At 59.5% G+C, this 23,626-nt stretch overlaps 1 long non-coding RNA gene across 2 annotated transcripts in view; it reads left to right on the top strand.

The window, feature by feature from the left end:
- LOC135031668 (uncharacterized) overlaps window positions 1–23,626 on the top strand; it is a 176,470-nt gene that overhangs the window by 62,047 nt on the left and 90,797 nt on the right. The gene's annotated exons all lie outside the window — the stretch shown is intronic.

Raw genomic sequence — 23,626 nt, 5'->3', positions numbered from 1 at the left:
GGGGGCAGGCTGAGAGACACAGAGAGAAGGAGGGGACAGGCTGAGAGACACAGAGAGAAGGAGGGGGCAGGCAGAGAGACAGAGAAAACGAGGGGGCAGACTGAGAGACACAGAGAGAAGGAGGGGGCAGGCTGAGAGACACAGAGAGATTGAGGGGGCAGGCAGAGAGACAGAGAGATAAGGAGGGGGCAGGCTGAGAGACACAGAGAGAAGGAGGGGGCAGGCTGAGAGACACAGAGAGAAGGAGGGGGCAGGCTGAGAGACAGAGAAAAGGAGGGGGCAGGCTGAGGGACACAGAGAGAAGGAGGGGGCAGGCAGAGAGACGGAGAGAAGGAGGGGGCAGTCAGAGAGACACAGAAGGAGGGGGCAGGCTGAGAGACACAGATAGAAGGAGGGGGCAGGCAGAGAGACACAGAGAGAAGGAGGGGGCAGGCAGAGACACAGAGAGAAGGAGGGCTCAGGCTGAGAGAGACAGAGAGAAGGAGGGGGCAGGCTGAGAGACACAGAGAGAAGGAGGGGGCAGGCTGAGAGACAGAGAGAAGGAGGGGGCAGACTGAGAGACACAGAGAGAAGGAGGGGGCAGGCTGAGAGACACAGAGAGAAGGAGGGGGCAGACTGAGACACAGAGAGAAGAAGGGGGCAGACTGAAAGACACAGAGAAGGAGGGGGCAGGCTGAGAGGCACAGAGAGAAGGAGGGGGCAGGCAGAGAGACAGAGAAGGAGGGGGCAGTCAGAGAGACACAGAAGGAGGGGGCAGGCTGAGAGACACAGAGAAGGAGGGGGCAGGCAGAGAGACAGAGAATGAGGGGGCAGGCTGAGAGACACAGAGAGAAGGAGGGGACTGGCTGAGAGACACAGAAATGGAGGGGGCAGGCTGAGGGACACCGAGAGAAGGAGGGGGCAGGCTGAGGGACACCGAGAGAAGGAGGGGGCAGGCTGAGAGAGACAGAAAAAGAGTGGGCAAGCATGAGAGACACAGAGAGAAGGAGGGGACAGGCTGAGAGACACAGAAAAGGAGGGGCAGGCTGAGAGACACAGAGAGAAGGAGGGGCAGGCTGAGAGACACAGAGAGAAGGAGGGGCAGGCTGAGAGACACAGAGAGAAGGAGGGGGCAGGCTGAGAGACACAGATGGAGGGGCAGGCTGAGAGACACACAGAGAAGGAGGGGGCAGGCTGAGAGACACAGAGAGGAGGGGGCAGGCTGAGAGACACAGAAGGAGGGGGCAGGCTGGGATACACAGAGAGAAGGAGGGGCAGGCTGAGAGAGACAGAGAGAAGGAGGGGCAGGCTGAGAGACAAAGAGAAGGAGGGGGCAGGCAGAGAGAGACAGACAGAAGGAGGGGGCAGGCAGAGAGACACAAAGAGAAGGAGGAGGCAGGCAGAGAGAGAGACAGAGAGAAGGAGGGGGCACACTGAGAGACAGAGAGAAGGAGGGGGCAGGCTGAGAGAGACAGATAGAAGGAGGGGGCAGGCTGAGAGACACAGAGAAAAGGAGGGGGCAGGCTGAGAGACACAGAGAAGGAGGGAGCAGACTGAGAGACAGAGAGAGAAGGAGGGGGCAGGCAGAGAGACACAGAGAGAAGGAGGGGGCAGGCAGAGAGACAGAGAGAAGGAGGGGGCAGTCAGAGACACAGAAGGAGGGGGCAGGCTGAGAGACACAGAGAAGGAGGGGGCAGGCAGAGAGACACAGAGAGAATGAGGGGGCAGGCTGAGAGAATCAGAGAGAAGGAGGGGGCAGGCAGAGAGACAGAGAGAATGAGGGGGCAGGCTGAGAGACACAGAGAAGGAGGGGACTGGCTAAGAGACACAGAAAAGGAGGGAGCAGGCTGAGAGACACAGAGAGAAGGAGTGGGCAGGCTGAGGGACACCGAGAGAAGGAGGGGGCAGGCTGAGAGAGACAGAAAAAGAGGGGGCAAGCTGAGAGACACAGAGAGAAGGAGGGGACAGGCTGAGAGACACAGAAAAGGAGGGGCAGGCTGAGAGACACAGAGAGAAGGAGGGGCAGGCTGAAAGACAGAGAGAAGGAGGGGGCAGGCTGAGAGACACAGATGGAGGGGCAGGCTGAGAGACACACAGAGAAGGAGGGGGCAGGCTGAGAGACACAGAGAGGAGGGGGCAGGCTGAGAGACACAGAAGGAGGGGGCAGGCTGAGATACACAGAGAGAAGGAGCGGCAGGCTGAGAGACACAGAAAGAAGGAGGGGCAGGCTGAGAGACAAAGAGAAGGAGGGGGCAGGCAGAGAGAGACAGACAGAAGGAGGGGGCAGGCAGAGAGACACAAAGAGAAGGAGGGGGCAGGCAGAGAGAGACAGAGAGAAGGAGGGGGCAGGCTGAGAGAGACAGATAGAAAGAGGGGCAGGCTGAGAGACAGAGAGAAGGAGGGGGCAGGCTGAGAGACACAGAGAAAAGGAGGGGGCAGGCTGAGAGACACAGAGAGAAGGAGGGGGCAGGCTGAGAGACACAGAGAGAAGGAGGGGCAGGCTGAGAGACACAGAGTGAAGGAGGGGGCAGGCTGAGAGACACAGAGAGAAGGAGGGGGCAGGCTGAGAGACGCAGGCTGAGAGACACAGAGTGAAGGAGGGGGCAGGCTGAGAGACACAGAGAGAAGGAGGGGGCAGGCTGAGAGACACAGAGAGAAGGAGGGGGCAGGCAGAGAGACACAGAGAGAAGGAGGGGGCAGGCAGAGAGACACAGAGAAGGAGGGGCAGGCTGAGAGACACAGAGTGAAGGAGGGGGCAGGCTGAGAGACACAGAGAGAAGGAGGGGGCAGGCTGAGAGACACAGAGAGAAGGAGGGGGCAGGCAGAGAGACAGTGAGAAGGAGGGGGCAGGCAGAGAGACACAGAGAAGGAGGGGGCAGGCTGAGAGACACAGAGAGAAGGAGGGGGCAGGCAGAGAGACAGAGAAGGAGGGGGCAAGCTGAGAGACACAGAGAGAAGGAGGAGGCAGGCTGAGAGACACAGAGAGAAGGAGGGGGCAGGCTGAGAGACACAGAGAGAAGGAGGGGGCAGGCTGAGAGACACCGAGAGAAGGAGGGGGCAGACTGAGAGACACAGAGAGGAGGGGGCAGGCTGAGAGACACAGAGAGAAGGAGGGGGCAGGCTGAGAGACACAGAGAGAAGGAGGGGTCAGACTGAGAGACACAGAGTGAAGGAGGGGGCAGGCTGAGAGACACAGAGAGAAGGAGGGGGCAGACTGAGAGACACAGAGAAGGAGGGGTCAGGCAGAGAGACACAAAGAGAAGGAGGGGGCAGGCTGAGAGACACAGAGAGGAGGGGGCAGTCAGAGAGACAGAGAGAAGGAGGGGGCAGGCAGAGTGACACAAAGAGAAGGAGGGGCAGGCTGAGAGACACAAAGAGAAGGAGGGGGCAGTCAGAGAGACACAGAGAGAAGGAGGGGGCAGGCAGAGAGACACAAAGAGAAGGAGGGGCAGGCTGAGAGACACAGAGAGAAGGAGGGGCAGTCAGAGAGACACAGAGAGAAGGAGGGGGCAGGCAGAGAGACACAGAGAAGGAGGGGCAGGTTGAGAGACACAGAGAGAAGGAGGGGGCAGGCAGAGAGACACAGAGAAGGAGGGGGCAGGCAGAGAGACACAGATAGAAGAAGGGGCAGGCAGAGAAACACAGAGAGAAGGAGGGGGCAGGCTGAGAGACACAGAGAGAAGGAGGGGGCAGGCTGAGAGAGACAGAGAGAAGGAGGGGGCAGGCTGAGAGACACAGAGAGAAGGAGGGCGCAGGCTGAGAGAGACAGAGAGAAGGAGGGGGCATTCTGAGAGACACAGAGAAGGAGGGGGCAGGCAGAGAGACACAGAAAAGGATGGGGCAGGCAGAAAGACAGAGAGAAGGATGGGGCAGGCTGAGAGACACAGAGAGAAGGAGGGGGCAGGCTGAGAGACACAGAGAGAAGGAGGGGACAGGCTGAGAGACACAGAGAGAAGGAGGGGGCAGGCTGAGAGACACAGAGAGAAGGAGGGGGCAGGCTGAGAGACACAGAGAGAAGGAGGGGGCAGGCTGAGAGACACAGAGAAAAGGAGGGGGCAGGCTGAGAGACACAGAGAAAAGGAGGGGGCAGGCTGAGGGACACAGAGAGAAGGAGGGGGCAGGCAGAGAGACACAGAGAGAAGGGGGGGGCAGGCAGAGAGACAGAGAGAATGAGGGGGCAGGCTGAGAGACAGAGAGAAGGAGGGGGCAGGCAGAGAGACAGAGAGAAGGAGGGGGCAGTCAGAGAGACACAGAAGGAGGGGGCAGGCTGAGAGACACAGATAGAAGGAGGGGGCAGGCAGAGAGACACAGAGAGAAGGAGGGGGCAGGCTGAGAGACACAGAGAGAAGGAGGGGGCAGGCAGAGACATAGAGAGAAGGAGGGGGCAGGCTGAGAGACACAGAGAGAAGGAGGGCGCAGGCTGAGAGAGACAGAGAGAAGGAGGGGGCAGGCTGAGAGACACAGAGAGAAGGAGGGGGCAGGCTGAGAGACACAGAGAGAAGGAGGGGGCAGACTGAGACACAGAGAGAAGGAGGGGGCAGGCTGAGAGACACAGAGAGAAGGAGGGGTCAGACTGAGAGACAGAGTGAAGGAGGGGGCAGGCTGAGAGACACAGAGAGAAGGAGGGGGCAGGCTGAGAGACACACAGAGAAGGAGGAGTCAGACTGAGAGACAGAGTGGAGTGGGCAGGCTGAGAGACACAGAGAGAAGGAGGGGGCAGGCTGAGAGACACACAGAGAAGGAGGGGGCAGGCTGAGAGACAGTGAAGGAGGGGGCAGGCAGAGAAACACAAAGAGAAGGAGGGGGCAGGCTGAGAGACACAGAGAAGGACGGGGCAGGCTGAGAGACACAGAGAGAAGGAGGGGGCAGGCTGAGAGACACAGAGAGAAGGAGGGGGCAGGCAGAGAGACACAGAGAGAAGGAGGGGGCAGGCAGAGAGACAGAGAGAAGGAGGGGCAGGCTGAGAGACACAGAGAAGGAGGGAGCAGACTGAGAGACAGAGAGAGAAGGAGGGGGCAGGCAGAGAGACACAGAGAGAAGGAGGGGGCAGGCAGAGAGACAGAGAGAAGGAGGGGGCAGTCAGAGAGACACAGAAGGAGGGGGCAGGCTGAGAGACACAGAGAAGGAGGGGGCAGGCAGAGAGACACAGAGAGAATGAGGGGGCAGGCTGAGAGAATCAGAGAGAAGGAGGGGGCAGGCAGAGAGACAGAGAGAATGAGGGGGCAGGCTGAGAGACACAGAGAAGGAGGGGACTGGCTAAGAGACACAGAAAAGGAGGGAGCAGGCTGAGAGACACAGAGAGAAGGAGTGGGCAGGCTGAGGGACACCGAGAGAAGGAGGGGGCAGGCTGAGAGAGACAGAAAAAGAGGGGGCAAGCTGAGAGACACAGAGAGAAGGAGGGGACAGGCTGAGAGACACAGAAAAGGAGGGGCAGGCTGAGAGACACAGAGAGAAGGAGGGACAGGCTGAAAGACAGAGAGAAGGAGGGGGCAGGCTGAGAGACACAGATGGAGGGGCAGGCTGAGAGACACACAGAGAAGGAGGGGGCAGGCTGAGAGACACAGAGAGGAGGGGGCAGGCTGAGAGACACAGAAGGAGGGGGCAGGCTGAGATACACAGAGAGAAGGAGCGGCAGGCTGAGAGACACAGAAAGAAGGAGGGGCAGGCTGAGAGACAAAGAGAAGGAGGGGGCAGGCAGAGAGAGACAGACAGAAGGAGGGGGCAGGCAGAGAGACACAAAGAGAAGGAGGGGGCAGGCAGAGAGAGACAGAGAGAAGGAGGGGGCAGGCTGAGAGAGACAGATAGAAAGAGGGGCAGGCTGAGAGACACAGAGAGAAGGAGGGGGCAGGCTGAGAGACACAGAGAAAAGGAGGGGGCAGGCTGAGAGACACAGAGAGAAGGAGGGGGCAGGCTGAGAGACACAGAGAGAAGGAGGGGCAGGCTGAGAGACACAGAGTGAAGGAGGGGGCAGGCTGAGAGACACAGAGAGAAGGAGGGGGCAGGCTGAGAGACGCAGGCTGAGAGACACAGAGTGAAGGAGGGGGCAGGCTGAGAGACACAGAGAGAAGGAGGGGGCAGGCTGAGAGACACAGAGAGAAGGAGGGGGCAGGCAGAGAGACACAGAGAGAAGGAGGGGGCAGGCAGAGAGACACAGAGAAGGAGGGGCAGGCTGAGAGACACAGAGTGAAGGAGGGGGCAGGCTGAGAGACACAGAGAGAAGGAGGGGGCAGGCTGAGAGACACAGAGAGAAGGAGGGGGCAGGCAGAGAGACAGTGAGAAGGAGGGGGCAGGCAGAGAGACACAGAGAGAAGGAGGGGGCAGGCTGAGAGACACAGAGAGAAGGAGGGGGCAGGCAGAGAGACAGAGAAGGAGGGGGCAAGCTGAGAGACACAGAGAGAAGGAGGAGGCAGGCTGAGAGACACAGAGAGAAGGAGGGGGCAGGCTGAGAGACACAGAGAGAAGGAGGGGGCAGGCTGAGAGACACCGAGAGAAGGAGGGGGCAGACTGAGAGACACAGAGAGGAGGGGGCAGGCTGAGAGACACAGAGAGAAGGAGGGGGCAGGCTGAGAGACACAGAGAGAAGGAGGGGTCAGACTGAGAGACACAGAGTGAAGGAGGGGGCAGGCTGAGAGACACAGAGAGAAGGAGGGGGCAGACTGAGAGACACAGAGAAGGAGGGGTCAGGCAGAGAGACACAAAGAGAAGGAGGGGGCAGGCTGAGAGACACAGAGAGGAGGGGGCAGTCAGAGAGACAGAGAGAAGGAGGGGGCAGGCAGAGTGACACAAAGAGAAGGAGGGGCAGGCTGAGAGACACAAAGAGAAGGAGGGGGCAGTCAGAGAGACACAGAGAGAAGGAGGGGGCAGGCAGAGAGACACAAAGAGAAGGAGGGGCAGGCTGAGAGACACAGAGAGAAGGAGGGGCAGTCAGAGAGACACAGAGAGAAGGAGGGGGCAGGCAGAGAGACACAGAGAAGGAGGGGCAGGTTGAGAGACACAGAGAGAAGGAGGGGGCAGGCAGAGAGACACAGAGAAGGAGGGGGCAGGCAGAGAGACACAGATAGAAGAAGGGGCAGGCAGAGAAACACAGAGAGAAGGAGGGGGCAGGCTGAGAGACACAGAGAGAAGGAGGGGGCAGGCTGAGAGAGACAGAGAGAAGGAGGGGGCAGGCTGAGAGACACAGAGAGAAGGAGGGCGCAGGCTGAGAGAGACAGAGAGAAGGAGGGGGCATTCTGAGAGACACAGAGAAGGAGGGGGCAGGCAGAGAGACACAGAAAAGGATGGGGCAGGCAGAAAGACAGAGAGAAGGATGGGGCAGGCTGAGAGACACAGAGAGAAGGAGGGGGCAGGCTGAGAGACACAGAGAGAAGGAGGGGACAGGCTGAGAGACACAGAGAGAAGGAGGGGGCAGGCTGAGAGACACAGAGAGAAGGAGGGGGCAGGCTGAGAGACACAGAGAGAAGGAGGGGGCAGGCTGAGAGACACAGAGAAAAGGAGGGGGCAGGCCGAGAGACACAGAGAAAAGGAGGGGGCAGGCTGAGGGACACAGAGAGAAGGAGGGGGCAGGCAGAGAGACACAGAGAGAAGGGGGGGGCAGGCAGAGAGACAGAGAGAATGAGGGGGCAGGCTGAGAGACAGAGAGAAGGAGGGGGCAGGCAGAGAGACAGAGAGAAGGAGGGGGCAGTCAGAGAGACACAGAAGGAGGGGGCAGGCTGAGAGACACAGATAGAAGGAGGGGGCAGGCAGAGAGACACAGAGAGAAGGAGGGGGCAGGCTGAGAGACACAGAGAGAAGGAGGGGGCAGGCAGAGACATAGAGAGAAGGAGGGGGCAGGCTGAGAGACACAGAGAGAAGGAGGGCGCAGGCTGAGAGAGACAGAGAGAAGGAGGGGGCAGGCTGAGAGACACAGAGAGAAGGAGGGGGCAGGCTGAGAGACACAGAGAGAAGGAGGGGGCAGACTGAGACACAGAGAGAAGGAGGGGGCAGGCTGAGAGACACAGAGAGAAGGAGGGGTCAGACTGAGAGACAGAGTGAAGGAGGGGCAGGCTGAGAGACACAGAGAGAAGGAGGGGGCAGGCTGAGAGACACACAGAGAAGGAGGAGTCAGACTGAGAGACAGAGTGGAGTGGGCAGGCTGAGAGACACAGAGAGAAGGAGGGGGCAGGCTGAGAGACACACAGAGAAGGAGGGGGCAGGCTGAGAGACAGTGAAGGAGGGGGCAGGCAGAGAAACACAAAGAGAAGGAGGGGGCAGGCTGAGAGACACAGAGAAGGACGGGGCAGGCTGAGAGACACAGAGAGAAGGAGGGGGCAGGCTGAGAGACACAGAGAGAAGGAGGGGGCAGGCAGAGAGACACAGAGAGAAGGAGGGGGCAGGCAGAGAGACAGAGAGAAGGAGGGGCAGGCTGAGAGACACAGAGAAGGAGGGGGCAGGCTGAGAGACACAGAGAAGGAGGGGGCAGGCTGAGAGACACAGAGAGAAGGAGGGGGCAGGCTGAGAGACACAGAGAAGGAGGGGGCAGGCTGAGAGACACAAAGAGAAGGAGGGGGCAGGCTGAGAGACACAGAGAGAAGGAGGGGGCAGGCTGAGAGACACAGAGAGAAGGAGGGGGCAGGCTGAGAGACACAGAGAAAAGGAGGGGGCAGGCTGAGAGACACAGAGAGAAGGATGGGTCAGACTGAGAGACACAGAAGGAGGGGGCAGGCTGAGAGACACAGAGAGAAGGAGGGGGAAGGCAGAGAGACACAGAGAGAAGGAGGGGGCAGGCTGAGAGACACAGAGAGAAGGAGGGGGCAGGCTGAGAGACACAGAGAGAAAGAGGGGGCAGGCTGAGGGACACAGAGAAAAGGAGGGGGCAGGCTGAGAGACACAGAGAGAAGGATGGGTCAGACTGAGAGACACAGAAGGAGGGGGCAGGCTGAGAGACACAGAGAGAAGGAGGGGGAAGGCAGAGAGACACAGAGAGAAGGAGGGGGCAGGCTGAGAGACACAGAGAGAAGGAGGGGGCAGGCTGAGAGACACAGAGAGAAGGAGGGGGCAGGCTGAGAGACAGAGAGAAGGAGGGGCAGGCAGAGAGACACAGATAAGGAGGGGGCAGGCTGAGAGACACAGAGAGAAGGAGGGGGCAGGCTGAGAGACACAGAGAGAAGGAGGGGGCAGGCTGAGAGACACAGAGAGAAGGAGGGGGCAGGCTGAGAGACACAGAGAAAAGGAGGGGGCAGGCTGAGAGACACAGAGAGAAGGATGGGTCAGACTGAGAGACACAGAAGGAGGGGGCAGGCTGAGAGACACAGAGAGAAGGAGGGGGAAGGCAGAGAGACACAGAGAGAAGGAGGGGGCAGGCTGCGAGACACAGAGAGAAGGAGGGGGCAGGCTGAGAGACACAGAGAGAAGGAGGGGGCAGACTGAGAGACACAGAGAGAAGGAGGGGCAGGCAGAGAGACACAGATAAGGAGGGGGCAGGCTGAGAGACACAGAGAGAAGGAGGGGGCAGGCAGAGAGACACAGAAAAGGAGGGGGCAGGCAGAGAGACAGAGAGAAGGAGGGAGCAGGCTGAGAGACACAGAGAGAAGGAGGGGGCAGGCTGAGAGACACAGAGAGAAGGAGGGGATAGGCTGAGAGACACAGAAATAGAGGGGGCAGGCAGAGACACAGAGATAAGGAGGGGGCAGGCTGAGAGACACAGAGAGAAGAAGGGGGCAGGCAGAGAGACACAGAGATAAGGAGGGGGCAGGCTGAGAGACACACCGAGAAGGAGGGGGCAGGCAGAGAGACACAGAGAGAAGGAGGGGGCAGGCTGAGAGACACAGAGAGAAGGAGGGGACAGGCTGAGAGACACAGAAATGGAGGGGGCAGGCAGAGACACAGAGATAAGGAGGGGGCAGGCTGAGAGACACAGAGAGAAGGAGGGGGCGGGCAGAGAGACTCAGAGAAGGAGGGGGCAGGCTGAGAGACACACAGAGAAGGAGGGGGCAGGCAGAGAGACACAGATAGAAGAAGGGGCAGGCAGAGAATCACAGAGAGAAGGAGGGGGCAGACTGAGAGACACAAAGAGAAGGAGGGGGCAGGCTGAGAGACACAGAGAGAAGGAGGGGGCAGGCTGAGAGACACAGAGAGAAGGAGGGGTCAGACTGAGAGACAGAGTGAAGGAGGGGGCAGGCTGAGAGACACAGAGAGAAGGAGGGGCAGACTGAAAGACACAGAGAGAAGGAGGGGGCAGGCTGAGAGACAGAGTGGAGGGGGGCAGGCTGAGAGACACAGAGAGAAGGAGGGGGCAGCCTGAGAGACACAGAGAGAAGGAGGGGGCAGGCTGAGAGAGAGAGAAGGAGGGGGCAGGCTGAGAGACACCGAGAGAAGAAGGGGCAGGCAGAGAGACACAGAGAAAACGAGGGGGCAGACTGAGAGACACAGAGAGAAGGAGGGGGCAGGCTGAGAGACACAGAGAGAAGGAGGGGGCAGGCAGAGAGACAGAGAGATAAGGAGGGGGCAGGCTGAGAGACACAGAGAAGGAGGGGGCAGGCTGAGAGACACAGAGAGAAGGAGGGGGCAGGCTGAGAGAAACAGAGATAAGGAGGGGGCAGGCAGAGAGACAGAGAGATAAGGAGGGGGCAGGCTGATAGACACAGAGAGAAGGAGGGGGCAGGCTGAGAGACACAGAGAGAAGGAGGGGCAGGCAGAGACACAGAGAGATAAGGAGGGGGCAGGCTGAGAGACACAGAGAGAAGGAGGGGCAGGCAGGGAGACACAGATAAGGAGGGGGCAGGCTGAGAGACACAGAGAGAAGGAGGGGGCATTCTGAGAGACACAGAGAAGGAGGGGGCAGGCAGAGAGACACAGAAAAGAATGGGGCAGGCAGAGAGACATAGAGAGAAGAAGGGGGCAGGCTGAGAGACACAGAGAAGGAGGGGGCAGGCTGAGAGACACAGAGAGAAGGAGGGGACAGGCTGAGAGACACAGAAATGGAGGGGGCAGGCAGAGACACAGAGAGATAAGGAGGGGGCAGGCTGAGAGACACAGAGAGAAGGAGGGGGGCAGGCTGAGAGACAGAGATAAGGAGGGGGCAGGCTGAGAGACAGAGAGAAGGAGCGGGCAGGCAGAGAGACACAGAAATGGAGGGGGCAGGCAGAGACACAGAGATAAGGAGGGGGCAGGCTGAGAGACACAGAGAGAAGGAGGGGGCAGGCTGAGAGACACAGAGAGAAGGAGGGGGCAGGCTGAGAGACACAGAGAGAAGGAGGGGGCAGGCTGAGAGACACAGAGAGAAGGAGGGGCAGGCTGAGAGACACAGAGAGAAGGAGGGGCAGGCTGAGAGACACAGAGAGAAGGAGGGGGCAGACTGAGAGACACAGAGAGAAGGAGGGGGCAGGCAGAGAGACACAGAGTGAAGGAGGGGGCAGGCTGAGAGACACAGAGAGAAGGAGGGGGCAGGCTGAGAGACACAAAGAGAAGGAGGAGTCTAACTGAGAGACAGAGTGAAGGAGTGGGCAGGCTGAGAGACACAGAGAGAAGGAGGGGGCAGGCTGAGAGAGACACAGAGAAGGAGGGGGCAGGCTGAGAGACAGAGTGAAGGAGGGGGCAGGCAGAGAGACACAGAGAGAAGGAGGGGCAGGCAGAGAGACAGAGAGAAGGATGGGTCAGACTGAGAGACACAGAAGGAGGGGGCAGGCTGAGAGACAGAGAGAAGGAGGGGGCAGGCAGAGAGACACAGAGAGGAGGGGGCAGACTGAGAGACACAGAGAGAAGGAGGGGCAGGCTGAGAGACACAGAGAGAAGGAGGGGGCAGGCAGAGAGACACAGAGAAGGAGTGGACAGGCAGAGAGACAGAGAGAAGGAGGGGGCAGGCAGAGATACACAGAGAGAAGGAGGGGCAGGCTGAGAGACACAGAGAAAAGGAGGGGGCAGGCTGAGAGACACAGAGAGAAGGAGGGGGCAGGCAGAGAGACACAGAGAAAAGGAGGGGGCAGGCTGAGAGACACAGAGAGAAGGAGGGGGCAGCCTGAGAGACACAGAGAGGAGGGGGCAGGCTGAGAGAGAGAGAAGGAGGGGGCAGGCTGAGAGACACAGAGAGAAGAAGGGGCAGGCAGAGAGACACAGAAAACGAGGGGGCAGACTGAGAGACACAGAGAAGGAGGGGGCAGGCTGAGAGACACAGAGAGAAGGAGGGGGCAGGCAGAGAGACAGAGAGATAAGGAGGGGGCAGTCAGAGAGACAGAGAAGGAGGGGGCAGGCTGAGAGACAGAGAGAAGGAGTGGGCAGGCTGAGAGACACAGAGATAAGGAGGGGGCAGGCAGAGAGACAGAGAGATAAGGAGGTGGCAGGCTGAGAGACACAGAGAGAAGGAGGGGGCAGGCTGAGAGACACAGAGAAGGAGGGGCAGGCAGAGACACAGATAAGGAGGGGGCAGGCTGAGAGACACAGAGAGAAGGAGGGGCAGGCAGAGAGACACAGATAAGGAGGGGGCAGGCAGAGAGAGACAGAGATAAGGAGGGGGCAGGCGAGAGACAGATAAGGAGGGGGCAGGCAGAGAGACACAAAGAGAAGGAGGGGGCAGGCTGAGAGACACAGAGAGAAGGAGGGGGCAGGCTGAGAGACACAGAGAGAAGGAGGGGGCAGGCTGAGAGACACAGAGAGAAGGAGGGGGCAGGCTGAGAGACACAGAGAGAAGGAGGGGGCAGGCTGAGAGACACAGAGAGAAGGAGGGGGCAGGCAGAGAGACACAGAGAGGAGGAGGGGCAGGCTGAGAGACACAGAGTGAAGGAGGGGCAGGCTGAGAGACACAGAGTGAAGGAGGGGGCAGGCTGAGAGACACAAAGAGAAGGAGGGGGCAGGCTGAGAGAGCGAGAAGGAGGGGACAGGCTGAGAGACACAGAGAGAAGAAGGGGCAGGCAGAGAGACACAGAGAGAAGGAGGGGGCAGGCTGAGAGACAGAGATAAGGAGGGGGCAGGCAGAGAGACTGAGAGATAAGGAGCGGGCAGGCTGAGAGAGACAGAGAGAAGGAGGGGGCAGGCTGAGAGACACAGAGAGAAGGAGGGGCAGGCAGAGACAGAGAGATAAGGAGGGGGCAGGCTGAGAGACACAGAGAGAAGGAGGGGGCAGGCTGAGAGACACAGAGAGAAGGAGGGGGCAGGCTGAGAGACACAGAGAGAAGGAGGGGGCAGGCAGAGAGACACAGAAAAGGAGGGGGCAGGCAGAGAGACACAGAGAGAAGGAGGGGGCAGGCAGAGAGACACAGAAAAGGATGGGGCAGGCAGAGAGACATAGAGAGAAGGAGGGGGCAAGCTGAGAGACACAGAGAAGGAGGGGGCAGGCTGAGAGACACAGAGAGAAGAAGGGGACAGGCTGAGAGACACAGAAATGGAGGGGGCAGGCAGAGACACAGAGAGATAAGGAGGGGGCAGGCTGAGAGACACAGAGAGAAGGAGGGGGCAGGCTGAGAGACACAGAGATAAGGAGGGGGCAGGCTGAGAGACAGAGAGAAGGAGGGGGCAGGCAGAGTGACACAAAGAGAAGGAGGGGCAGGCTGAGAGACACAAAGAGAAGGAGGGGGCAGTCAGAGAGACACAGAGAGAAGGAGGGGGCAGGCAGAGAGACACAAAGAGAAGGAGGGGCAGGCTGAGAGAGACAGAGAGAAGGAGGGGGCAGGCTGAGAGACAGAGAGAAGGAGGGCGCAGGCTGAGAGAGACAGAGAGAAGGAGGGGGCATTCTGAGAGACACAGAGAAGGAGGGGGCAGGCAGAGAGACACAGAAAAGGATGGGGCAGGCAGAAAGACAGAGAGAAGGATGGGGCAGGCTGAGAGACACAGAGAGAAGGAGGGGGCAGGCTGAGAGACACAGAGAGAAGGAGGGGGCAGGCTGAGAGACACAGAGAGAAGGAGGGGGCAGGCTGAGAGACACAGAGAGAAGGAGGGGGCAGGCTGAGAGACACAGAGAAAAGGAGGGGGCAGGCTGAGAGACACAGAGAAAAGGAGGGGGCAGGCTGAGGGACACAGAGAGAAGGAGGGGGCAGGCAGAGAGACACAGAGAGAAGGGGGGGACAGGCAGAGAGACACAGAGAGAATGAGGGGGCAGGCTGAGAGACAGAGAGAAGGAGGGGGCAGGCAGAGAGACAGAGAGAAGGAGGGGGCAGTCAGAGAGACACAGAAGGAGGGGGCAGGCTGAGAGACACAGATAGAAGGAGGGGGCAGGCAGAGAGACACAGAGAGAAGGAGGGGGCAGGCTGAGAGACACAGAGAGAAGGAGGGGGCAGGCAGAGACATAGAGAGAAGGAGGGGGCAGGCTGAGAGAGACAGAGAGAAGGAGGGCGCAGGCTGAGAGAGACAGAGAGAAGGAGGGGGCAGGCTGAGAGACACAGAGAGAAGGAGGGGGCAGGCTGAGAGACACAGAGAGAAGGAGGGGGCAGACTGAGACACAGAGAGAAGGAGGGGGCAGGCTGAGAGACACAGAGAGAAGGAGGGGTCAGACTGAGAGACAGAGTGAAGGAGGGGGCAGGCTGAGAGACACAGAGAGAAGGAGGTGGCAGGCTGAGAGACACACAGAGAAGGAGGAGTCAGACTGAGAGACAGAGTGGAGTGGGCAGGCTGAGAGACACAGAGAGAAGGAGGGGGCAGGCTGAGAGACACACAGAGAAGGAGGGGGCAGGCTGAGAGACAGTGAAGGAGGGGGCAGGCAGAGAAACACAAAGAGAAGGAGGGGGCAGGCTGAGAGACACAGAGAAGGACGGGGCAGGCTGAGAGACACAGAGAGAAGGAGGGGGCAGGCTGAGAGACACAGAGAGAAGGAGGGGGCAGGCAGAGAGACACAGAGAGAAGGAGGGGGCAGGCAGAGAGACAGAGAGAAGGAGGGGCAGGCTGAGAGACACAGAGAAGGAGGGGGCAGGCTGAGAGACACAGAGAAGGAGGGGGCAGGCTGAGAGACACAGAGAGAAGGAGGGGGCAGGCTGAGAGACACAGAGAAGGAGGGGGCAGGCTGAGAGACACAAAGAGAAGGAGGGGGCAGGCTGAGAGACACAGAGAGAAGGAGGGGGCAGGCTGAGAGACACAGAGAGAAGGAGGGGGCAGGCTGAGAGACAGAGAAAAGGAGGGGGCAGGCTGAGAGACACAGAGAGAAGGATGGGTCAGACTGAGAGACACAGAAGGAGGGGGCAGGCTGAGAGACACAGAGAGAAGGAGGGGGAAGGCAGAGAGACACAGAGAGAAGGAGGGGGCAGGCTGAGAGACACAGAGAGAAGGAGGGGGCAGGCTGAGAGACACAGAGAGAAGGAGGGGGCAGGCTGAGAGACACAGAGAGAAGGAGGGGGCAGACTGAGACACAGAGAGAAGGAGGGGGCAGGCTGAGAGACACAGAGAGAAGGAGGGGTCAGACTGAGAGACAGAGTGAAGGAGGGGGCAGGCTGAGAGACACAGAGAGAAGGAGGTGGCAGGCTGAGAGACACACAGAGAAGGAGGAGTCAGACTGAGAGACAGAGTGGAGTGGGCAGGCTGAGAGACACAGAGAGAAGGAGGGGGCAGGCTGAGAGACACACAGAGAAGGAGGGGGCAGGCTGAGAGACAGTGAAGGAGGGGGCAGGCAGAGAAACACAAAGAGAAGGAGGGGGCAGGCTGAGAGACACAGAGAGAAGGACGGGGCAGGCTGAGAGACACAGAGAGAAGGAGGGGGCAGGCTGAGAGACACAGAGAGAAGGAGGGGGCAGGCAGAGAGACACAGAGAGAAGGAGGGGGCAGGCAGAGAGACAGAGAGAAGGAGGGGCAGGCTGAGAGACACAGAGAAGGAGGGGGCAGGCTGAGAGACACAGAGAAGGAGGGGGCAGGCTGAGAGACACAGAGAGAAGGAGGGGGCAGGCTGAGAGACACAGAGAAGGAGGGGGCAGGCTGAGAGACACAAAGAGAAGGAGGGGGCAGGCTGAGAGACACAGAGAGAAGGAGGGGGCAGGCTGAGAGACACAGAGAGAAGGAGGGGGCAGGCTGAGAGACAGAGAAAAGGAGGGGGCAGGCTGAGAGACACAGAGAGAAGGATGGGTCAGACTGAGAGACACAGAAGGAGGGGGCAGGCTGAGAGACACAGAGAGAAGGAGGGGGAAGGCAGAGAGACACAGAGAGAAGGAGGGGGCAGGCTGAGAGACACAGAGAGAAGGAGGGGGCAGGCTGAGAGACACAGAGAGAAGGAGGGGGCAGGCTGAGGGACACAGAAAAGGAGGGGGCAGGCTGAGAGACACAGAGAGAAGGATGGGTCAGACTGAGAGACACAGAAGGAGGGGGCAGGCTGAGAGACACAGAGAGAAGGAGGGGGAAGGCAGAGAGACACAGAGAGAAGGAGGGGGCAGGCTGAGAGACACAGAGAGAAGGAGGGGGCAGGCTGAGAGACACAGAGAGAAGGAGGGGGCAGGCTGAGAGACAGAGAGAAGGAGGGGCAGGCAGAGAGACACAGATAAGGAGGGGGCAGGCTGAGAGACACAGAGAGAAGGAGGGGGCAGGCTGAGAGACACAGAGAGAAGGAGGGGGCAGGCTGAGAGACACAGAGAGAAGAAGGGGGCAGGCTGAGAGACACAGAGAAAAGGAGGGGGCAGGCTGAGAGACACAGAGAGAAGGATGGGTCAGACTGAGAGACACAGAAGGAGGGGGCAGGCTGAGAGACACAGAGAGAAGGAGGGGGAAGGCAGAGAGACACAGAGAGAAGGAGGGGGCAGGCTGCGAGACACAGAGAGAAGGAGGGGGCAGGCTGAGAGACACAGAGAGAAGGAGGGGGCAGACTGAGAGACACAGAGAGAAGGAGGGGCAGGCAGAGAGACACAGATAAAGAGGGGGCAGGCTGAGAGACACAGAGAGAAGGAGGGGGCAGGCTGAGAGACACAGAGAGAAGGAGGGGGCAGGCAGAGAGACACAGAAAAGGAGGGGGCAGGCAGAGAGACAGAGAGAAGGAGGGAGCAGGCTGAGAGACACAGAGAGAAGGAGGGGGCAGGCTGAGAGACACAGAGAGAAGGAGGGGATAGGCTGAGAGACACAGAAATAGAGGGGGCAGGCAGAGACACAGAGATAAGGAGGGGGCAGGCTGAGAGACACAGAGAGAAGAAGGGGGCAGGCAGAGAGACACAGAGATAAGGAGGGGGCAGGCTGAGAGACACACCGAGAAGGAGGGGGCAGGCAGAGAGACACAGAGAGAAGGAGGGGGCAGGCTGAGAGACACAGAGAGAAGGAGGGGACAGGCTGAGAGACACAGAAATGGAGGGGGCAGGCAGAGACACAGAGATAAGGAGGGGGCAGGCTGAGAGACACAGAGAGAAGGAGGGGGCGGGCAGAGAGACTCAGAGAAGGAGGGGGCAGGCTGAGAGACACACAGAGAAGGAGGGGGCAGGCAGAGAGACACAGATAGAAGAAGGGGCAGGCAGAGAATCACAGAGAGAAGGAGGGGGCAGACTGAGAGACACAAAGAGAAGGAGGGGGCAGGCTGAGAGACACAGAGAGAAGGAGGGGGCAGGCTGAGAGACACAGAGAGAAGGAGGGGTCAGACTGAGAGACAGAGTGAAGGAGGGGGCAGGCTGAGAGACACAGAGAGAAGGAGGGGCAGACTGAAAGACACAGAGAGAAGGAGGGGGCAGGCTGAGAGACAGAGTGGAGGGGGGCAGGCTGAGAGACACAGAGAGAAGGAGGGGGCAGCCTGAGAGACACAGAGAGAAGGAGGGGGCAGGCTGAGAGAGAGAGAAGGAGGGGGCAGGCTGAGAGACACAGAGAGAAGAAGGGGCAGGCAGAGAGACACAGAGAAAACGAGGGGGCAGACTGAGAGACACAGAGAGAAGGAGGGGGCAGGCTGAGAGACACAGAGAGAAGGAGGGGGCAGGCAGAGAGACAGAGAGATAAGGAGGGGGCAGGCTGAGAGACACAGAGAAGGAGGGGGCAGGCTGAGAGACACAGAGAGAAGGAGGGGGCAGGCTGAGAGAAACAGAGATAAGGAGGGGGCAGGCAGAGAGACAGAGAGATAAGGAGGGGGCAGGCTGATAGACACAGAGAGAAGGAGGGGGCAGGCTGAGAGACACAGAGAGAAGGAGGGGCAGGCAGAGACACAGAGAGATAAGGAGGGGGCAGGCTGAGAGACACAGAGAGAAGGAGGGGCAGGCAGGGAGACACAGATAAGGAGGGGGCAGGCTGAGAGACACAGAGAGAAGGAGGGGGCATTCTGAGAGACACAGAGAAGGAGGGGGCAGGCAGAGAGACACAGAAAAGAATGGGGCAGGCAGAGAGACATAGAGATAAGAAGGGGGCAGGCTGAGAGACACAGAGAAGGAGGGGGCAGGCTGAGAGACACAGAGAGAAGGAGGGGACAGGCTGAGAGACACAGAAATGGAGGGGGCAGGCAGAGACACAGAGAGATAAGGAGGGGGCAGGCTGAGAGACACAGAGAGAAGGAGGGGGGCAGGCTGAGAGACACAGAGATAAGGAGGGGGCAGGCTGAGAGACAGAGAGAAGGAGCGGGCAGGCAGAGAGACACAGAAATGGAGGGGGCAGGCAGAGACACAGAGAGATAAGGAGGGGGCAGGCTGAGAGACACAGAGAGAAGGAGGGGGCAGGCTGAGAGACACAGAGAGAAGGAGGGGGCAGGCTGAGAGACACAGAGAGAAGGAGGGGGCAGGCTGAGAGACACAGAGAGAAGGAGGGGCAGGCTGAGAGACACAGAGAGAAGGAGGGGCAGGCTGAGAGACACAGAGAGAAGGAGGGGGCAGACTGAGAGACACAGAGAGAAGGAGGGGGCAGGCAGAGAGACACAGAGTGAAGGAGGGGGCAGGCTGAGAGACACAGAGAGAAGGAGGGGGCAGGCTGAGAGACACAGAAAAGGAGGAGTCTAACTGAGAGACAGAGTGAAGGAGTGGGCAGGCTGAGAGACACAGAGAGAAGGAGGGGGCAGGCTGAGAGAGACACAGAGAAGGAGGGGGCAGGCTGAGAGACAGAGTGAAGGAGGGGGCAGGCAGAGAGACACAGAGAGAAGGAGGGGGCAGGCTGAGAGACACAGAGAGAAGGAGGGGGCAGGCTGAGAGACACAGAGAGAAGGAGGGGGCAGGCAGAGAGACAGAGAGAAGGATGGGTCAGACTGAGAGACACAGAAGGAGGGGGCAGGCTGAGAGACAGAGAGAAGGAGGGGGCAGGCAGAGAGACACAGAGAGGAGGGGGCAGACTGAGAGACACAGAGAGAAGGAGGGGGCAGGCTGAGAGACACAGAGAGAAGGAGGGGCAGACTGAGAGACACAGAGAGAAGGAGGGGGCAGGCTGAGAGACAGAGTGAAGGAGGGGGGCAGGCTGAGAGACACAGAGAGAAGGAGGGGGCAGCCTGAGAGACACAGAGAGAAGGAGGGGGCAGGCTGAGAGAGAGAGAAGGAGGGGGCAGGCTGAGAGACACAGAGAGAAGAAGGGGCAGGCAGAGAGACACAGAAAACGAGGGGGCAGACTGAGAGACACAGAGAAGGAGGGGGCAGGCTGAGAGACACAGAGAGAAGGAGGGGGCAGGCAGAGAGACAGAGATAAGGAGGGGGCAGTCAGAGAGACAGAGAAGGAGGGGGCAGGCTGAGAGACAGAGAGAAGGAGTGGGCAGGCTGAGAGACACAGAGATAAGGAGGGGGCAGGCAGAGAGACACAGAGAGGAGGAGGGGCAGGCTGAGAGACACAGATAAGGAGGGGGCAGGCAGAGAGAGACAGAGATAAGGAGGGGGCAGGCGAGAGACAGATAAGGAGGGGGCAGGCAGAGAGACACAAAGAGAAGGAGGGGGCAGGCTGAGAGACACAGAGAGAAGGAGGGGGCAGGCTGAGAGACACAGAGAGAAGGAGGGGGCAGGCTGAGAGACACAGAGAGAAGGAGGGGGCAGGCTGAGAGACACAGAGAGAAGGAGGGGGCAGGCTGAGAGACACAGAGAGAAGGAGGGGGCAGGCAGAGAGACACAGAGAGGAGGAGGGGCAGGCTGAGAGACACAGAGTGAAGGAGGGGCAGGCTGAGAGACACAGAGTGAAGGAGGGGGCAGGCTGAGAGACACAAAGAGAAGGAGGGGGCAGGCTGAGAGAGCGAGAAGGAGGGGACAGGCTGAGAGACACAGAGAGAAGAAGGGGCAGGCAGAGAGACAGAGAGAAGGAGGGGGCAGGCTGAGAGACAGAGATAAGGAGGGGGCAGGCAGAGAGACTGAGAGATAAGGAGCGGGCAGGCTGAGAGAGACAGAGAGAAGGAGGGGGCAGGCTGAGAGACACAGAGAGAAGGAGGGGCAGGCAGAGACAGAGAGATAAGGAGGGGGCAGGCTGAGAGACACAGAGAGAAGGAGGGGGCAGGCTGAGAGACACAGAGAGAAGGAGGGGGCAGGCTGAGAGACACAGAGAGAAGGAGGGGGCAGGCAGAGAGACACAGAAAAGGAGGGGGCAGGCAGAGAGACACAGAGAGAAGGAGGGGGCAGGCAGAGAGACACAGAAAAGGATGGGGCAGGCAGAGAGACATAGAGAGAAGGAGGGGGCAAGCTGAGAGACACAGAGAAGAAGGGGACAGGCTGAGAGACACAGAAATGGAGGGGGCAGGCAGAGACACAGAGAGATAAGGAGGGGGCAGGCTGAGAGACACAGAGAGAAGGAGGGGGCAGGCTGAGAGACACAGAGATAAGGAGGGGGCAGGCTGAGAGACAGAGAGAAGGAGCGGGCAGGCAGAGAGACACAGAAATGGAGGGGGCAGGCAGAGACACAGAGAGATAAGGAGGGGGCAGGCTGAGAGACACAGAGAGAAGGAGGGGGCAGGCTGAGAGACACAGAGAGAAGGAGGGGGCAGGCTGAGAGACACAGAGAGAAGGAGGGGGCAGACTGAGAGACACAGAGAGAAGGAGTGGGCAGGCTGAGAGACACAGAGAGAAGGAGGGGGCAGGCTGAGAGACACAGAGAGAAGGAGGGGGCAGGCTGAGAGACAGAATGAAGGAGGGGGCAGGCAGAGAGACACAAAGAGAAGGAAGGGGGCAGGCTGAGAGACACAGAGAGAAGGAGGGGGCAGGCTGAGAGACACAGAGAGAAGGAGGGGGCAGGCTGAGAGACACAGAGAGAAGGAGGGGGCAGGCAGAGAGACAGAGAGAAGGAGGGGGCAGGCAGAGAGACACAGAGAGAAGGAGGGGGCAGGCTGAGAGACACAGAGAGAAGGATGGGTCAGACTGAGAGACACAGAAGGAGGGGGCAGGCTGAGAGACACAGAGAGAAGGAGGGGGCAGGCAGAGAGACAGAGAGAATGAGGGGGCAGGCAGAGAGAGACAGAGAGAAGGAGGGGGCAGGCTGAGAGACACAGAGAGAAGGATGGGTCAGACTGAGAGACACAGAAGGAGGGGGCAGGCTGAGAGACACAGAGAGAAGGAGTGGGCAGGCAGAGAGACAGAGAGAAGGAGGGGCAGGCAGAGACACAGATAGATAAGGAGGGGGCAGGCTGAGAGACACAGAGAAGGAGGGGCAGGCAGAGAGACACAGATAAGGAGGGGGCAGGCTGAGAGAGACAGAGAGAAGGAGGGGGCAGGCTGAGAGACAAAGAAAAGGAGGGGGCAGGCAGAGAGACACAGAGAGAAGGAGGGGGCAGGCTGAGAGACACAGAGAGAAGGAGGGGACAGGCTGAGATACACAGAAATAGAGGGGGCAGGCTGAGAGACACAGAGAGATAAGGAGGGGGCAGGCTGAGAGACACAGAGAGAAGGAGGGGGCAGGCAGAGAGACACAGAGATAAGGAGGGGGCAGGCTGAGAGACACAGAGAGAAGGAGGGGGCAGGCAGAGAGACACAGAGAGAAGGAGGGGGCAGGCTGAGAGACACAGAGAAGGAGGGGACAGGCTGAGAGACACAGAAATGGAGGGGGCAGGCAGAGACACAGAGAGATAAGGAGGGGGCAGGCTGAGAGACACAGAGAGAAGGAGGGGGCGGGCAGAGAGACACAGAGAAGGAGGGGGCAGGCTGAGAGACACACAGAGAAGGAGGGGGCAGGCAGAGAAACACAGATAGAAGAAGGGGCAGGCAGAGAATCACAGAGAGAAGGAGGGGGCAGACTGAGAGACACAGAGAGAAGGAGGGGGCAGGCTGAGAGACACAGAGAGAAGGAGGGGGCAGGCTGAGAGACACAGAGAGAAGGAGGGGCAGACTGAGAGACACAGAGAGAAGGAGGGGGCAGGCTGAGAGACAGAGTGAAGGAGGGGGGCAGGCTGAGAGAGACAGAGAGAAGGAGGGGGCAGCCTTAGAGACACAGAGAGAAGGAAGGGGCAGGCTGAGAGAGAGAGAGAGAAGGAGGGGGCAGGCTGAGAGACACAGAGAAAAGAAGGGGCAGGCTGAGAGACACAGAGAGAAGGAGGGGGCAGGCTGAGAGACACAGAGAGAAGGAGGGGGCAGGCTGAGAGACAGAGAGATAAGGAGGGGGCAGGCTGAGAGAGACAGAGAGATGAGGGGGCAGGCTGAGAGACACAGAGAGAAGGAGGGGGCAGGCTGAGAGACACAGAGAGAAGGAGGAGCAGGCAGAGACACAGAGAGATAAGGAGGGGGCAGGCTGAGAGAGACAGAGAGAAGAAGGGGCAGGCAGAGCGACACAAATAAGGAGGGGGCAGGCTGAGAGACACAGAGAGAAGGAGGGGGCATTCTGAGAGACACAGAGAGAAGGAGGGGCAGACTGAGAGACACAGAAAAGGAGGGGGCAGGCAGAGAGACAGAGTGAAGGAGGGGGGCAGGCTGAGAGACACAGAGAGAAGGAGGGGGCAGGCTGAGAGAGAGAAGGAGGGGGCAGGCTGAGAGACACAGAGAGAAGAAGGGGCAGGCAGAGAGACACAGAGAAAACGAGGGGGCAGGCTGAGAGACACAGAGAGAAGGAGGGGGCAGGCTGAGAGACACAGAGAGAAGGAGGGGGCAGGCTTAGAGACACAGAGAGAAGGAGGGGACAGGCTGAGAGACACAGAAATGGAGGGGGCAGGCAGAGACACAGAGAGATAAGGAGGGGGCAGGCTGAGAGACACAGAGAGAAGGAGGGGCCAGGCTGAGAGACACAGAGATAAGGAGGGGGCAGGCTGAGAGACACAGGGAGAAGGAGGGGGCAGGCAGAGAGACACAGAAAAGGAGGGGGCAGGCTGAGACACAGAGAAGAAGGGGGCAGGCAGAGAGACGGAGAGAGAAGACGACTGCGTGGCTGAGAGATGGAGAGAGAAGAAGATGGTGTGGCTGAGAGAAGGAGAGAGAAGAATATGGTGTGGCTGAGAGACGGAGAGAGAAGACGACTGCGTGGCTGAGAGATGGAGAGAAAAGAATATGGTGTGGCTGAGAGAAGGAGAGAGAAGATGGTGTGGCTGAGAGACGGAGAGAAAAGAATATGGTGTGGCTGAGAGAAGGAGAGAGAAGATGGTGTGGCTGAGAGACGGAAGGAGAAGATGATGGTGTGGCTGAGAGACGGAGAGGAAAGAATATAGTGTGGCTGAGAGACGGAGGGAGAAGATGGTGTGGCTGAGAGACGGAGGGAGAAGATGTTGGTGTGGCTGAGAGACGGAGGGAGAAGATGATGGTGTGGCTGAGACGGAGGGAGAAGATGGTGTGGCTGAGAGACGGAGGGAGAAGATAATGGTGTGGCTGAGAGACGCAGGGCTTAGAAGGTGACACAGGTGGCATGAGTCTGGCTGATCCTCTGTTGTATGACGATGACT

This window comes from Pseudophryne corroboree, unplaced genomic scaffold, assembly GCF_028390025.1.
Source record: "Pseudophryne corroboree isolate aPseCor3 unplaced genomic scaffold, aPseCor3.hap2 scaffold_523, whole genome shotgun sequence".
Lineage (NCBI taxonomy): Eukaryota > Metazoa > Chordata > Amphibia > Anura > Myobatrachidae > Pseudophryne > Pseudophryne corroboree.
The sequence above is the reverse complement of the archived record's forward strand: the minus strand, read 5'-3'. Positions and strand labels throughout refer to the sequence as shown.